The 14,686-nt window shown below is 50.9% G+C and overlaps 1 protein-coding gene and 1 long non-coding RNA gene across 13 annotated transcripts in view; one reads left to right on the forward strand and one right to left on the reverse strand.

The window, feature by feature from the left end:
* Positions 1 to 14,686, forward strand: part of WDR25 (WD repeat domain 25) — a 139,386-nt gene that overhangs the window by 97,161 nt on the left and 27,539 nt on the right. The window lies entirely within an intron of this gene.
* Positions 9,956 to 12,382, reverse strand: LOC128316122 (uncharacterized). The gene is made up of 2 exons (XR_008299664.1): positions 11,953 to 12,382; positions 9,956 to 10,527 (listed from the first exon to the last, which is right to left on the reverse strand). It is a non-coding gene; the product is annotated as an uncharacterized LOC128316122 (long non-coding RNA).

A 14,686-nucleotide genomic window follows, 5' to 3' on the forward strand; every position in this document is an offset into this window, starting at 1 on the left:
TAAGGGAGGGACAAGCAACCATTCAGAGGGAGAGGGCTTTCTGCTTGATGTGAGGAAGGCTTCTTGGAGATCACGTGCCTTCTGGGGCTAAATGGCTGGTGGCGATCAGTCCCACAGAGGAGTTTCCACCCCGCTGCTCACCAAGCTGCTGCTTCCGTTGTCCTCACGCACTTAATAAGTGGCAGCTCCACCCTTCCAGGGATGCGGGTCGGAACTGTCAGAACTGTGCCTGTCTCTGCTCGTCCTGTCTCCCCCACATCCAAGTCACGAGCATATCCTGTGGTGACTGGCTTGAGCTGCCGTTGACTCTTACTGGGATAATTGCAGTAGTTTCCTATGTGGTAGCTCTTTCCCTGCTCCTTATAGTTTGTTCTCAACATGGCAGCCAGAGTGTCTGTCACAGTGTAAGTCTGATGTGCCTCTCCCCTGGTCAGAACACTCCAGGCTCTGATCTCACTCATGGTAAAGGCCAGTGTCCCCACAGTGGCCTTCAATACCTACATGAGCTTCCCTTCCCCCTTCTCATCACCTCCAGCCCCACTGGCCTCCTTGCCTTTCCTAGAACACACTAGCACGTTCCTGCCTCAGGGCCTTTGCACCTGCTGCTCCTTCCACCTGGAATGCTCTTCTCCCAGTTTTCTCTGTAGAGGCTCCCTCTCTCTGCTTGGTTCTGTTCAAATGCCACCTCTCCTGTGAGGCCTTCTCTGATCACCGTGATGGTCACCCTCTGGCATTCACTCGTCCCCTTTGCCCCCTCACTGTTCTCCCTACTATGTATCATCACCTGGTGTACTGTGGATTTTACATGTTTATCTGCTTGCCTGTCTGCCTTCACTTGAATGTAAGTTTCTCCAGGGAGGGATTTTTTTTTCTTTAAAAAAACTTTTTTTTAATGTTTATTTTTGAGAGAGAGAAAGAGGCAGAGAGAGGGAGACACAGAATCTGAAGCAGGCTCCAGACTCTGAGCTGTCAGCACAGAGCCTGATGCAGGGCTCAAACTCACGGACCGCAAGACCATGACCCGAGCCAAAGTCAGACACCCAACTGACTGAGCCACCCAGGCGCCCCTCCAGGGTAGGGATTTTCTGTCTACTTTGTTTGCTGTTGACTTGTAGCCCTTAGAACAGTGCCTGGCACGTAGTAGACACTCAGCAAGCCTCGGATGACCAAGTGAAGGAATGAGGGAGGAAGGCAGTCATGCAGAATGTGTATGTATAGAAGGTAGAAGTGTGAAACGTGTGCAGGGACCAGGGACTGGCTTGACCTGGTGGGGCATGGGCTCCAGGCAACGGTACTGGCCCCAGGCAAAGAGGCTTTCAATGCTGTGAGTCCTGGTTTGGGTTAGCAGTGAGAAGCCAGGCCTGAGAATGGGTTTGTGGGAGAGTAGTGAGGAAGAGCCATGGCCCGATTGCCTCTGGGGGTGCGCCGTGATTTTAGGCTGACTTGTTTTCAAGGTCTGAGAAGCACTACTCTGGTCTGAAGGAGGCACACGGCCACTTGAGTCCTACAGGGTAGTTTATAATAAAACCCATGTTAAACTTAACTTTGAAAGGAGAAGGTATGGAATGTCAGTTTGCCCTCCTGCATTTAGGATCAGGGGTTCAGTGGTCCCACCCTGAAGGGCTCAAGGCTGCTGCAATGCTAAAAGGTTCTACCTAAAGGCTTTCCCTCCAGGACTGCCTCCCGCCCCACCTTGGATTTCCCAGATTTGAAGGTCAGGTTGGCCACTGCAGGAAGACACTTTCCCAACAGGCTGTTGGAAGGGGCTGCTGGCATTTTGCGAACCTAAGAACACAGGCAGTTTCTTTAAAGAAAATGTGAAGTTTTATCCATAGATGTCTTGCTTAAAGTACTTCACAAGTGGGAAAATTAAAGCACAGAGAGATGTGCTCTTTAAAAAAAAAAAAAATCACACATTTTTCTTTTACAAAGAAACTTTACAAAAATATTTGGAAAAGAGAGAAAAATTACACATAAAGACGTGGACACAGTGGAATTAAAAAAAAAAAACCCACTAGAACACTTGTATTTGGGCTGCATGTGTTGGAAACTCTTAGTCATGCTGTTTGAAGTGGGGCCTTTGATTACCCAGCCCTGCTGACGGCCGCGTCCCTTAAAGGTGTGCTTACTGTTTTTAGCCTCAAAGACCAAACACGTAAGAGATTACTCACCAAGGACGCCATCTGATTTAAGAGTTTGTTAAAAATATTGGATTTTCTCCTAGGGCAGACGCCATCTGACAGGCTCTGAAAATGCTGGGGGAGAAGCAATTAGAAGCAGATGTTGCTGTGACTGGTATTGGCATATTTGCGAGTGTCTCCCAAGCTAATAATGTTGGGAAAGGGATCTGCACAATGTTTGTTTTTACTTCCCCTTTACTAGCAATCCGACTGCCTCTCCTCTCCCTCTGGGTCACAGGGCTAGTTCCATTTTGCATCAGCCAGGCTCAGGGACAGCTCTCTTGCTTCAGTTACGTGTCCTCTGACAGGTGTTGCCTGAGTGTCTCAAGTGGAAGTAGTCGGAGGACAGGAGAAGAAAGGCACAGCCTCCTTGCCCTCCTGGCTCCCACCTGGGGTGGCTCCCACCTGGGGTGGCTCCCTTTTCACCCCTCTGAGCTGCCTGCGGTGTGTGGCGGTGGCGCTGTCCCTGGTGCTGAACTCTCCAGCTCGCTCCTGTGTAGATGAACATGTGGGGCTGAGCAGCTTGGCTGTTTTGTTTTTGTTTTAAATTACCTTCAGGGACAGTGGTGGAAACTGCAGGTGCAGGCAGGAGGGACAGAGAGCTTAGCTTACAATCAAGACCAGCTTCCCCTTTTAAATACAGCAGGAGGAACTGTTTTCTTGTAAAAGTAATATGCAATCATATGAAAAAATTGGAAAGTAGAGGGAAATAAAGAGAAGGGGTAGTCTAGCCAGCTGAAGGAAACATTAGTAACATTTGAGTATTTTTCTTCCATTGTTCTTTTTCCCTGTGTGTGTGTGTGTGTGTGTGTGTGTGTGTTCTTAAAACGTTGGTCTGATTTTTATACACAATTTTATATTTTGTTTTTTACATAGCACTGTCAGGGTTTTCCTTGTTATCACAGACTCTTGTAGAATTTTCAATACATCCCTTTGATGCAGCGTGCTTACCTGACTTGCTTCTTGCCTTCTGCCTGGTGTTCAGAGCAGAGTCTAACATAAACAGGCACTCAATAAATATGGATCCAATGGGTCGTTTTCAAAAAACCATTTCCCTAAGTTGGATAGTGAGGATAGTTCCTTTTTTTTTTTTCTTTTTTTTCCTGCCATTTAAAATTAATAGATGTGAAGGTAGAGATCGGGGTGAGCAAACTACAGCCCAGGGCTAAATCCGACTTGCTGTCTGTTTTTGTAAAGTTTTATTGGAACACAGCCATGCACTCATTTATGTATCATCTGCAGCCGCTTTCACACTACAGTGGCAGAATTGAGTAGTTGCAACAGAGACCACATGGGCTGCAAAACCAAAAATATTTACGACCTGGCTAACCCCTGCTATGGATAGGTCTGGCTGTGACATCTGTCACCCTATTGATTGTTGAGATCCATCCTGATCTGGCTGACAAGGTGGGTGCTTCTGTACTTCCCTCTATTATGGGCATCCTTGCAGAAACCTTGCGCTCACACAATATCTTTTCCAGAGAGCTGTTCTTCTGTCAAGGTGTGCGAGCAGTTTCTCTCTGTTAATGATAATCTCCGAACAGACCATCCAGGTCTACTTTATTATACATTCCACTGTAAGACATATATTTGTGCATCTAGTGTTTTCCATATTTGAGGTTTATTCCCTTAAGCTTGGGTCCCAGAACTCAAATCGCTGGATCAAAGTGAATCAGCATTTAAAAGGTAAGGGGTAGGTTTCCAAGGACAGAGCTGAGGCATGCTGTGCTGGGCTAGTGAGCCCACCACTGGAGCGTGACTGCAGGGCCAGACAGCTTCTCGCCACGGTCTGAGAGAACAGAGTCTGAAGAGTGGTTGGAACGGATAGCTTTTAAGCTACTTTCCAGTCATACAGTTTTATGACCCTTAGGCTGAGCCAGATGATGAAGGTTGGGATTCTGGACTTCTTGGGGCCACAGCCCAATTCATTAGAGCAAATGGGCTGTTTAGCTTCCCTCTCTTCTTTTCTTGGCCCGTCTCTCTCTTCCTTGGGTTTGATGATTGGAGCACATCTCTCATCACTGCAAAGTTCTTGACTTCATTTCCAGCGGGTCAGCGGGCTGTGTTCCATGTGAGTCGACCGAGTGCGCGTACTCAGGCTGGCATAACACCACCAGCAAAATTCTCTGACTTCTTTCTCCCGGCAGTGTGCTTGAACATGGGTGTGGCCTGGAGTCCAGGATGCCTGTGGGCTGGCCTTCATATCACTCTAGGGTCCCTCTCTCCAGAAGCCCCTCCCAGCTTCTAGTACTACTGGCCTGAGCTACAGGAGGCTTGGGCTCTCAGCCTCCCCGTACCACCTGCTCATCTGGGCGATTGTGGGCAAACCCCTCAGACTACAGTCTCTCTCAGTCATGGTTTCCCTGTTGGTCAAGGGGCAAGACAAGGTCATCCATAAAGCAGGGCTTTGCACACTGCCCATGTGCCAGAGAGCACCTGGGGCTCTTGTTAGGATGCAGATTCTGTATCAGCAGGTCTTTGGTAAGGATGATATCTCAATCTGTTTGGGCTGCTAGAAGAAAATACTATAGACTGAGGGGCTTCAAAAACAGACATTTAATTTGCACAGTTCTGAGGCTTGGAGCCCAAGACCAGGGTACCAGCATGGTCAGGTTCTGATGAGGGCTCTCCTCCTGGCTTGCAGAGTGCTCCTTTCTTGCTGTGTCCTTATATGATGGAGGGAGAGAGAGCTCCGGTCTTTTCATTCCCTTAGAAGGACACCAGTCCCATCATGGGGGCTGCACCCTCACGACCTCATCTAAACCATATCATCTTCCAAAGGCCTCACCACCCAATACCATCATATTGAGGAATAGGGCTTTAGCATATAGAGTTGGGGGGACACGTTCAGTCTATTGCCGATAAGATCTGGCATTTTTAACAAGCTCCCAGGAGATGCAGAGGCAAATGGTCCATGGACCACACTTTGAGAAGCCAGGGCCCAAAGGGCCTCTGAATGTAGAGGTTACTTGCTTCTGTCTTTGAGCTCCCGTGGCTTTCATTCTTGATTGGCCTGCACTGTCTGTGACCTGTTTCACTGATAGCTCTTTATCTTCTTACTTGACTGTGAGTTCCCTCAGCCAAACAGGTGTTTATTTACTGCTGCCGGTGGGGGCCCGAGGTGAATCACGTCTGTGCCTCAGCATCTCTCAACAGGGCCTGGGATCAGGCAGGTGCTCATGGGGTAACCATGTCCCTCTGATCATGATGGAGTCCTGAAGCAGCACTCACTCACTCCCAGCTGCAGGGCAGTGGCTGCCCTGGAATCTCTCCCTAGCTGCAATTCAGCTGCAACTGACTAGTCAGGAAGTGAAGTGAAGCCAGAGGCAGAGGGCTTGGGCCATCTCGCATCAGAGGAGGTGCGCTGTTATGGTCCTGACAACATAGCGGTTGGCCGGCTCTGAGCTCTTATGCTCCCTGGTGTTTGGTAGATGACAGTAGCTAGCCTCACAGCTCCCTGGCTCTGAGCACAGCATGGACTGGGGGCTATAGAGCCACAGTGATCTAAGATGTGGTCCCAGCTCTCCAGGGCCCACCAGCACTGTGGGAAATTCTCAAGGTAGTTACTTGTAGTTAAAGTTCACTTTAAGGTGACTGTGTAGTTTGGGCCAAATTAGCATAGGTAATAAAATTCACCCTTGTATCATGAATCAAATTTGTAAGAAAAACTACAGAGACTTAAAAATCATAATGCATATTTAGTCAATCACCCTTTTTGCAAGCTTAAATTATGGAACCTCAGCATCAGCAAATTCCCTCTCGGTTGAGCAGGATCGGGCACTGGAAATTGGAGCAGCTCTGGCAAATCTAGGACACATGGCTCCCGAGCTGGCTTCGGCCCTGGTTCCTCTTCCCTCTGTCGGCAGAGCTGGGGCTCTGCGTGGCTCCCAAGAAAGAGAGTTGCAGATGCATTTAGACCCCTGTTTGGGCCTCCAGAACACCGACCCCCCCACCCCCACCCCGGGATAAATTTTCATGATAACGTGGCTCTGACAGGCCAGCTCACGTTTGTTCTAGTGTTCGTTTGGCACGAGTCGTCAATATTTCATGTTTTTCTTTTTCTTCCTCTTTTTTTAAAGCGTGTAAAGGGCCGTCTTGATTTCCAGATCTTGTGTTAGTTTCTTGACCTCTTTCTGGAGCTTTGTCCTAGCCCCTCTGCTGGTGTGTGTCCTGACACGCAGGTGGCAGTCCGGGAGGCTGCCGGCTCTCCCTCCCGCTTGCTTGGACTCTCCCCTGGGTCTCCTACCACAGCCTCTGACTCGTGTGTGTGTGTGTGTGTGTGTGTGTGTGATTTCCCAGCAGAATGGAAAACACCGTGGGACAGCAGTTTCGCCTCATTTGCTGCCCTGCTCCCACACCTACCGAAGTGCTAAGCATGCAGCAGGCCCTAGCGGGGCTGCTGCATCAATGACTGGCCGCCCTGCCCAAGAGCAGGTTTTAAACCCCCACGTCGTGAGCCCATCCGAGGAGCAGAAGCTGAGCCACCATTGGTTAATGTGGTCACCTGAGCTCCTACCCGTGGGCGTCCTTCCCCTGCGTGGGAATGCCATGAGCTGGCAGGGCAGCCGGTGGCTCTTGACCTGGGCTGGCCGGAAGCACCTTGAGGGCACCCGCGAGCACCATTGCCCGGTGTCCGGCCCTGTGAACCACAGCCCTGGGGCTACAATTTGGGCACCTGGGTGAACATCCTGAGTGGTGTTGTAGGGTTTCGTCCCAAAACGTGGACTCCCGTACGGCAGCCGCCTGAAGGACTCCATGCCATCAGTTTCCGTGGTGTTGCAGGCAGGTTGCTTATTTGCCCTAATGAGGTTTTGATTACTCTCCATTTGTCTCTTGCATCAGCTTTATATTAAAAAGACTTTTTATTTGGACGCTTTGTACTTTCTACAGTTCTGAGTTTTGCCTCAAACCTAACTCTGTGTGCAGATAAGAGTAGGAGACTAACAGAGGCCGGGTGGGGGATGGGGAAGGGCCCGGAGAGCCTGGTGCATGGCCACTGCCTTCCTTGTGACTTTGGTTGGCTCCCGGCCGCTTTTCTGGACTCCTGTGGCCCTGCCTGTTGAGTGGGGGTGGGGCCCCGGGTGCTCTGAGGCCACTGCCAGCCAGTTGGCACTGCCACCTGCCGACCTCTGTTCTGAGCTCACCTGGTGCACAGCAATCCGGGGCAGCTGCCCCGCATCCCACTGGTAGGGCACCGGGGTTCAGGAAGGTTCAGTCCAGCACACGATAGCGCATAGCCCATCGGTAGTGGGGTAAGACCTTGAGCTCGGCGGCTTGACTCCCACATCCTTGCAGGGCTTCCTGTTCACAGCGTGAATGAAACTCAAGTCTTGTGTACGAATAAAACACTCTGTCAGCGAGTGCTTGCTGTGCGCTTTGTTCGGATGCTCACTCAGCCCTGCCGCACGCAGCTCTGTGCCTGGCATCAGGGCTGTGGTGGGCCCTGAAGCCTCAGGCCTGAACACACGGCCCCAGCATGCCTGTGAGCGCAGCCTTCCGCCCCCACGGTGGAGGCGAGGAAGCTGTTCTGAAGGACGTAGCTCTGGGCACAGGGGCCGGCAGCTGCTGTGGGGCCGCGGACCTGAACCCAGGGCTTGTTTTAAGTTCTCCCTCCCACCATTGCACATTTCATTTATTGATGTCATAAAAATGTTATGAGCCCCCAGGAGACCAGGCACGTGGTGTGACAAAATCCAGTTAGTCCTTGCCCTCCAGGAGCTCCGGGCCCGGGCGGAAACCCCCACTGAGGACACGCGTTTCTTGGATGTTTGACGGATCGATCTGCTTCACTGGCTGCTTCCATAGGCAGCTGGGGTTCGGGGGGGGTGCGGGTTCCTGTGTGTCCCCTGGGTCCTCCAGAATCTTGCATAGAGCTGAGGAAGTGGTTCCCAGAATTCGGAACCCCAGAGACCTGCTGCCCAGCCTGCCCCCTCTCTTTTGCTTCCCTCCACACCACTTTCTGGGGGCGGACAGTTGGATTCCTCTTTCAAACCCGACGTGTGAACTGCCAGCTGGAGCGATCTGTGACCCCAGGGGACCCGCAGTACTCCAGAGGGGGGTCCTGAGACTTCTGACTCCCCCTTGATGACTTCTGCCCTTCAAAATGCAGTAGGGTGTATCAGAAAATATAAAGCAGATTCTGAACCTGTACTGATTGTGTAAATGTAATGTTTATGTAATTCTAATTAATGAGTCCTTTATAATGCATTTTGTCACTAACATAATCTGTGTTACACAGAACACCTCTTGTCGAGGTTTTTAAAATTTGAATACTTTTATTGAAATTGGTTCACATTTTTTTACTTGAAAACATATTTTAGCTTGCCATAACTAAGAGTATCCAAAAAAATCACGGGTTTGATGCTCTAATTATTTGTCTTAATATACTTTAAATACTTATTACATTTTGGGGGCAACAGCTTTATTGAGGTCTAGTTCACACACCATACAACCCACTCACGTGAAGTATACGGTTCATTAGTTTTTAGTATATTCATGGAATTCTACAACCACCACCCACAGTCAGATTAGAAGGCTTTCATCACCTCAGAAAGAAACCCTGTGCTTTTAGAGGTCACCGCTCACCCCCCTGTGTCCTCCCTGTCCCGTACCCCCAGCCCAGCTCTTGCTTTCCGTGTGGATCTGCCCATCCCGGGAATTTTATGTAAACAGAACCACACACCGTATGGCCTTTTGTGGCCGGCTTCTTTCATTTAGCATCATGTTCTCAGGGGCCAACCACGTGGTAGCACGAGTCGGAGCTTCATTCTGCCTTTATGGCTGGATACTGTTCCCATCGTATGGATCGCCGTGTTTTGTTTGTCTGTTCGCAAGATGGTGGACATTTGTGTTGTTGCTGTCTTTTGGCCACCACGAATACCATTACAAACGTCCATGTACAAGTTTTTGTGTGAACGTCTGTTTTTGTTTCTCTCGGGTCCTACCTAGGACTGAGATGGCTGAGTCACGGGGTAGCCTTACAGGTAACCATGCAGGAAGCTGCCAGATGGTTTCCAGAATGGTGGCACCTTTATTACCTTTCAGGTTCTGTCTTTTATTATTAGATTCTGTCTTCTACTTTCATTCCTGATGTTGGTCTTTATGTTTTCTTGTGTTTCTTTTTTTCTTAGTCAGTGTGACTAAAGATTCATTGATCATTTCAACAAAACGTTGATTTTTTTTTTATTTATTTGGGGGGGGGAGGGGCAGAGAAAGAAGGAGAGAGAGAGAGAGAGAGAGAGAGAGAGAGAGAGAGAGAATCCTAAGCAGGTTGCATGCTGTCAGTGCAAAGCCCGACATGGGGCTCGAACCCACAAACCATGAGATCGTGACCTGAGCCGAAATCAAGAGTCAGACACTTGACCAACTGAGCCACCCAGGTGCCCCAAAATAATTGATTTTCTGTGTTTTTTCTGTTTTCAGCTTAATTAGTTTCTGCTTTTATTTTTATTGTCTTTTGCTTGCTTTGGGTTTAATATGCTCTTTCTCTAATTTCCTAAGGTGGGAAGTTAGATGATTGATAGGAAGTTTTTCTTAAGATAAGCATTTTCATGCTGTATGTTTCCCTCTAAGCATGCATCCCACAAATTTTGATATGTGGTATTTAATTTTCATTCAATTCAAAATATTTTCTAATTTTATTTTTACTTCCTCTTTGACCTGTGCGATATTTACAAGTATATTGTTTAGTTTCTGAACATGTACAGATTTTCCAGATCTGTTTCTAGTATGAATGTTTAGTTTAATTGTGTTATAGTCAGAAAACATACTTGGTATGAATTCAGTCCTTTTATTTATGTATTTTTAAACTTTTTATTTACTTTGGGAGAGGGAGAGAAAGTGGGGAAGGGGCAGAGAGAGGGAGGGGGAGAGAGCGTTCCAAGCAGGCTCCACGCTGTCAACACAGTGCCTGACGTGGGCCTCGAACCCACGAACCATGAGATCGTGACCTGAGCTGAAGTCGGACGCTTAACCTACTGAGCTGCGCAGGCGCCCCTGAATTCAGTCCTTTTAAATTTGTTAAGGTTAGTTTTATGGCCCAGGATATATGGTCTGTTTTGTTCAGCGCCTGCCCAGGAAGAATGTGTATTTTGCTGTTATCAGGTGGAGTGTTCTGTAAATGACAGTTTGGCCAAGTTAGTTGATGGTGTTGTTCGACAACTTCTTCTATCCTTGCTGGGTTTTTGTCTCTTTGTTGTTTCAATTATTGACAGAGGAGCGCTGAAGTCCCTAACCGTACTGTGGATTCGTGTATTTCTCCTTTTGATTCTATCATTTTTCTTTTTTTCTTTCTCGTGTTTTGAAGCTGCCAGCAGGGCTCCACCGGGGGCCTGCTCTCAGGTCAGAGCTGTTAGAGAAAATAAGAAAAAGAGACAGAAAATGGCAGTTTGCCTCTGTGCCCGTCACTTCATGTTCTTACCCCTCTCCCAGTATCTGCTTTTGTTTACTTTGTCTTTAGGGAGTTGCTTTTTGCATTTTGTGCGGAGTTGTAGTTGTAATCAGTGGGGAAACACACTGGAGAGTGGGCTTACTCTCCCACGTGGCCCCCGCATAGATTTTGAGCATATTTTTCTCTTGGCCTTGAATTTCCCCTCTTTCCCTGGCTGGGTGCCACCTGTCCTGCAACCACCACAGTGCCTCCTCTCCAGGAGCTTCTCTCGAACCCCAGTGGATTGGACGGCCCCTCCCTCCCTTGCTGTCATCCCCCGACTGGGACGTGAGCCACGTGAGAGCTGGGGGACATGACGGTCTTGTCCAGCGTGGCACCCCCAGACCTCCTGTGAGTTGGCACAGGGCCAGTGGCTCAGGCAGGATTTCTTGAGTAAGTTACTGTGAATCTGTGGCTGAACTCCGCAGAGATTTTATGGCTCTAGGAAGGTTTTTATGACCCAAATCAACGCCCTGACAAATAGGTCGGAGGGTACAAGGTGGTGTCGATGGCCATGCTGTTTTAAGCACATGGATCTCCTCTGTGCCCTGTCGGTGGACAGACTGTCCTGGCAGCCGCAGCCACGCCTGACTACCCTGAAGGAAGACCGCCCGGTGCTTGTTAGCGGGTCTGGCGCGCAGGCTGAGAAGGGAGGTAGGATGTGCTGAGAGGAGGAGGCCGCCGTGCGTCCCGTGATTAGGCTGTGCCGAGTGGTCCACTCATTATGTTGTGTTCAGAGAGGAAATGAAGGGTGGACGTCTTGTCTCACCCTCTGTGTGCCCTTGTTACATCAAACAAATTTCCCAGTGTTTAATTATAGTCTTTGATTTAAACCTTCTCTTTAAAAGGTCTGATTATCTGTCTCACCTCATTCATTTATTCATTGAACGTTAGCTGAGTACCTGCCACGCCTAGGACTTCTTAGTTTACAGGACTCGGAGAAGCTACAGGAAACACCTCGCGCCTGGCTGTCGGCCCCGCAATCCGCCCAGGTTTCTAGACCAAGCCAGAAACCTCAGTGGCAGCTTTAGGATTGCCCTCACCCCACCACCTCGATACCCTGCGCTTTCCTCTTCTGGGGCCAACATGTGAAGTTGTGCACGTTGTTCACTGTGCACGGCCTCCTGGCTGAGGGGGCGCTGGGGCTGGAATCCAGCCTAAGCTCTGCTGGCCAAGCCATGCCCTGGGCGTGGGGTGGTTTCCACCCAAGGGGTGTCTTTTTCTAATACGCACCAGGGTGCCCCATGGGCCAGGGGTGGCCCTGCCCCTTCCCCTCTGCTGCCCAGCCTGACGAAATCCGCTCCCTCTCCGTCCCCACGGCCTCGCCCCAGGACTGCTCCTCACCCTGTCTCCTGGTGCCACCAGTGCCACTCACTGCCCCCCTCTTCTGTCTTCTACCCTGTAGCAGGTGGCATCTTCTGGAAATGCAGATCCGGGCACGTTCTCCTTCTACTTGGAACTCTTGCTGACCCTACAGGGCAGGCCCAAGCCTCCCGCCCAGGTGCCGGTGGCTCTGCACAGCCCGGCCCGTCTCCCTCAGTAGCCTTGGTCCCAGCACCGGGCCTGCCCCAAGCCCTCCCCGCAGCCCCCGGCTCCCAGCACTGGCGTGGGAGTGGTGGTGGGGGAGGAGGACTTCACGCCTTCCCAGACCATATGACTTGTTTGCTATGGATTGGTCTTAACTCGTAATAAAAAAAGTAGGTAAATTATTTCCGAAGAAGAAGGAGGAGAGGAATCTGTGAAGGAGCAGTCAGGCAGAGACGTCGGGCAGAGAGCTGCGTCCTGAGCTGCGAGAGGCGGGGGAGGGGCCGTCCCAGCTGCTGGAGGGTCTGTGTGACCTGGAGACACAAGTGCACCCCCCGCTCAAGAGCGGGAGGGGGCCTCATTCTCTAGACACTTGTTCGATTGCAAAAGCGACGTGCTCTTTGTAGCCTCCTTGCAAAATGGAAAACTGTTAACAGGGAAGGTAGCTCACTCGATTCCGACTCGGCCGCAGCCACCACTGACAGACAGCTGGTCTCCTTTCTTCCAGTTTTTTTATGCGTGTATTTACATTTTTATGTAATTTTCTCCCAACCTAATATGATATCATTAGCGTTTTCTGCATTGTTGAAAAGTTTTTGGATGCTATAATTTTTAATAATTAGCCAGTATACTATAATGTATTTAACCAATCTTCTGTAATTGGGTATTTATCATATTTCCAGTGTTTCCTTTATTACAACCCTAAGGCATCTCTGTGTGTAAATCCCTAGATGCGGAATTGATCAAGGGGTATGCATGGTTTTAGGTCCTGGGTACCACTGCCCACTCCCTTCCAGGGAGGATTACCTGCTCACCCTAAGGCACCTAAGGTTGGTGCCTTAGTTTGCCTGTTTTTAGCATAAGTGAGGCCTAGGCATACTTACCTCCATCCTGGGGCAGAGCCAATGAGCCGACGCAGAGGGTTGGAAGGAGAAAGTGGGATGGATGGCTGAGGGAGCAGGGCCTGCTAGAGGAGGGGCTGCTACCTCATGAGACAGAAGGAAGTGGGCTCGAGGGCCAGGACGGTGAGGCCTGCTCCTTTCTGGGGCCCCTGTCTGGGCTGTGGACCTGGTCTCAGGGGACACAGTCCATTGTGCTCTGGTTTGCCCTCCTCAGCCCTTGAGACCAGCCAGTCACCCGAGCCTCAGGCCTCAAATCAAGGGCCTACGTTCTCATGGACTACCATCACTGGGAAATGGGGTCCCCACTGGGGGGCAGGTGGGTGGTTCTGAGGGCAGACCAGGAGGGGCTTCTCAGAGAAGGTGGCTTTCCTTATAGGAAGAGATTGCTGGGCCCCAGGTGTCAGATAGCTGTCAGTACAGGGCTCTCTCATCCACTCCCACTAAGTGCAGCTATTTGGTTTGTGGGCCACAGGGACTTTGCACAGTAGGGTGAAGCAGAGTGTGTGGCCCTGTTAACAACACAGGCAGGCAGCAGGGATGCCTGTCCCTAGGTGAGAGCTAAGGGCAAATAGTGGCCTGCCCAGAGTACCCCAGTGGCAGGTCCTGGGCTCTGGCTCTGGGCCCAGTACTCTCCCCCTCCCCCTCCCCCTAGTGCTGCCCAGGCCCTGGCTCTGCCCAGAGGATCCCTGAGACTCGTCTGCCGTCCTCTGGGCAGATGCCACGGCTCTGGGCTTCCCCCTCACCATTTCTGTGTTCACTGAGGGTCCTGATCAGATGGGTCAGCTCCTGCTGGTCTCCAAGTATGCTCATGGGTGTGGGGACCCAGGAGGTGCCAGCAGAGAGCGGGTGACTTGCTCACTCTCCTGTCTACCCTGCTCTGGTTCTGTGTGTTCCCAGGCCTGCCTGCGCCCAAGAGGCGGCCCTGCCCTTCCCCTCCTCCTCCTCTCGTGCCAGGGACTGGCTGCCTGGGAGGTAGGCCAGCTCATCTCTTCTACTCCTTCCAGAGGCCTGTCTGGGTGAGGACCATCCTGGCCTTGGAGCGTGAGAAGAGGGGGAGAGGTGATGGTCAGGTGGAGGTGTGTTGGGCACGGGGCATTCTCTGTAACCCAGCCCCAGGCCAGTGTGCTGCGAAGTGGCCCCTGTTGGTTCCCATGACTCGTCAGAGATGTAGACCCCCTCCCCTCAGTCCCCTGGTTAGGGTCGCCAGGGCATAATCTGGTGTCAGAGGCTAGGCGGGGGATCTCCACACCGTCCATCACTTGTCCAGAGTAGGCCCGAGCCTCTCTGCACTGCCCCTCCTTGCCTTTTTTTTCCTAAATATTTATTTTTGAGAGAGAGCAAGAGCGAGAGAGCAAGCAAGCAGGGGAGGGGCAGAAAGAAAGGGAGACATGAAATCTGAAGCAGGCTCCAGGCTCCGAGCTGTCAGTGCAGAGCCCAACACGGGGCTCAAACTCGTGAACCGCGAGATCGTGACCTGAGCCAAAGCTGGAGGCTTAACTGACTGAGCCACCCACGTACCACCCTCCCTTGCTTCTTGAGTGTTGGGGATGTCTGGAGGAGGTGCTCATAGGCCACGGGCCCAGGGGCCCAGACTCTGCAGGGCTGGGCTACCCTTGGTGGTGGCTGCATCGTTAGAACCCGATTTAATTCGT

Source organism: Acinonyx jubatus, chromosome B3 (assembly GCF_027475565.1).
Source record: "Acinonyx jubatus isolate Ajub_Pintada_27869175 chromosome B3, VMU_Ajub_asm_v1.0, whole genome shotgun sequence".
Taxonomy (NCBI): Eukaryota; Metazoa; Chordata; class Mammalia; order Carnivora; family Felidae; genus Acinonyx; species Acinonyx jubatus.